At 45.3% G+C, this 2433-nt stretch overlaps 1 non-coding gene across 1 annotated transcript; it reads right to left on the bottom strand.

Moving 5' to 3' along the window:
* Nucleotides 1-372: 372 nt before the first annotated feature.
* On the bottom strand, nucleotides 373-434 carry LOC111536348. Its single transcript, XR_002729710.1, has one exon. It is a non-coding gene; the product is annotated as a U7 small nuclear RNA (small nuclear RNA).
* Nucleotides 435-2433: the final 1999 nt, after the last annotated feature.

Genomic DNA, 2433 nt, shown 5'->3' with positions numbered 1-2433 from the left:
ACGGAGGGGAATCTATAGAGCGTGTGCTTCTGGGGGTGGGAATCTGGGGGCCATCTCAGAATTCCACCTACCACACAATGTATGCTGACCCTATGCTAGAAACGCTATTCACTGAAACTGTAGCATTCTCCCAGCTATAGCAAGGGCTTCCCGAACCACTCATTTTGAGAGCTTCATGCTCATTCTCGGTTATGAAAAATATGTACATTATTATATAATCTGCTTAAAGGGGTGCCTTTGGGCTGCTGCGCTGTAGCTATGTTACTGACATTGTAGAATATGCCTGTTTCAGCTCATCACAGCAAAGATTTGTAATATAAGCTGGGTCCTATCAGTTTATTGCAAATTTTGATAGCCCGATTTGTGGGGAGGCGGGGCCTTCCAGTAAAAACCGAAAAACCTGCTAGGCAAATCCTAAAAGAGCTGTAACACTAGCCTGATTCTTTTTAAAGAATCATTCACCAAAGAGAAACTAGTCACCAAAAAAACAAACACTGTATGATTCCACTTACATAAGATATGTAGAGTAGTCAAATTCATAGAAACAAAATGTAGAATGTTTGTCAGGAGTTGGTTGGAGGAGTGGGGAGCTGTTGTTTAAGGGATACAGAGTTTCAGATTTGCAAGATGAAAAAGTTTTGGAGATCCCATTCCATGACAATGTAAATATACTTAACGCTACTAAATTATACATTTAACAATGGTTAAGGTAGTAAATACTATGTTATGTGGGTTTTTTTCAGCACAGTTAAAAATAAAAAGGGGCTGGACATGGTGACTCACACCTATAATCTCAACACTTTGGGAGGCTGAGCAGGTGGATTGCTTGAGCCCAGGAATTTGAAACCAGCCTGGGCAACATGATGAAACCCTGTCTCTATTAAAAATACAAAAAAAGTAGCCAGGTGTGGAAGTGCACGCCTATGGTCCCAACTACTCGGGAGGCTAAGGTGGGAGGATTGCTTGAGCCTGGGAGGCAGAGGCTGCAGTGAGCCGAGATCGAACCATTGCACCCCCGCCAGGGTGACAGAGCAAGACCCTGTCTCAAAAAAAAGATGGAGGTGGGGAAGGGGGGAGGAAAAAAAAGGAAAAGAAACATTCATCAAAGCTTTATGTGATCTGAAGTATGAAAGAGCTCTTCAGAGCAGCCTCAGGATCAGGAAAAGTTAGTAGAGTTGTAGCAGATGCGGTGGGTTTGTTCTCTTGACATCCATCCCCCACCCCTCTTTCTCTACACCTTCCTCTACTGCAGAGCCTGGAGAGCTAAAATCTGCACTTACTCCAAGACTCTCTTGGAGCTAGGGTTCTGGTTGTGAATTCAAGTCTACCCAACTAGATGCTCTTTCAGATGATTTGGAAGGTGGGGCAAGGCGGAGGCCATGTCCCATTGACAAGCGTGATTGTAGGGCCAGTGAGTTTCTGCAGTAATCTTCCAGTGTCCAACACTAGCCTAATGAGTGTCAACTGGCAGTTGCAGCAACAGCATGAGTGTCTTCCTGCTCCCTGGGTCCTGGCTAAAGCAGCGTGCTCTTGAAGTCACCAGTCCCCATAAAGCCTTCTAATTCCCACCTTCCTGATTGAGGTAAAGGTAGAGTCGCCCCCCTAGCAGGCAAGTAGTCTGTGCTGTCACTCTGATAGTCATTCTTGGGGGGGCCAGCCCAAAGCCTCATCTTCCCTTCTATACACCAATTTTGCAAATACTTAGTTGCAACAGACTGAATGTTTTTGTCCCCCAAAATTCTGATGTTGAAATCCTAGCCCCCAAGATGATTGTATTAGGAGGTAGGGCCTTTGAGAGGTAACTAGGTCATGAGGGTGAAACCCTCATGAATGGGATTTGTGCCCCTATAAAAGGGACCCCAGAGGGCTACCTTGCCCTTTCTGCCATGTGAGGACAAAGTGAGAAGACACCATCTATGAACCAGGAAGTGGGCCCTCACCAGACACTGATTCTGCTGGAGCCTTGATCTTGGATCTCCCAGCCTCTGGAAGTGTGAGAAATCAATTTCCATTGTTGATAAGGTATCTTGTTTATGGTATTTTGTTATAGCAGCCTGAACAGACTAAAACATGATCACCAGAATTAAATCCCTTTCTGCTTAAAATAACTGGAGTGATTTCTTTTTCCTGTAACTGGACCCTGAGTGTTGGTCATACATGATGAGACTCTATTTGCAATTTGATCGTTCAATATTGCAGGGTTTGGGGGGCATCTGATAGAGATCGGCATTGCTGACTTTTTCCAGGGCTGTGCTGCCCCCCTTAAGTGGGTCCTCACCCCCTACCCCCGAGCTGGACCTTACCATCGTTGGGCAATGATCTCTTTCTCTCCTTTCTCTTCCATGACTATTTGAAAACTATTTCCCTCTGCTCAAGCTCCCTACCTCATTGCAGTAGACCCTAGGGCTGTCTGCTTAAGATATACCTCCACCT

Source organism: Piliocolobus tephrosceles, chromosome 12 (assembly GCF_002776525.5).
Source record: "Piliocolobus tephrosceles isolate RC106 chromosome 12, ASM277652v3, whole genome shotgun sequence".
Taxonomy (NCBI): domain Eukaryota; kingdom Metazoa; phylum Chordata; class Mammalia; order Primates; family Cercopithecidae; genus Piliocolobus; species Piliocolobus tephrosceles.
Note: the sequence above shows the minus strand (reverse complement) of the source record. Positions and strands in the feature narration are given on the sequence as shown.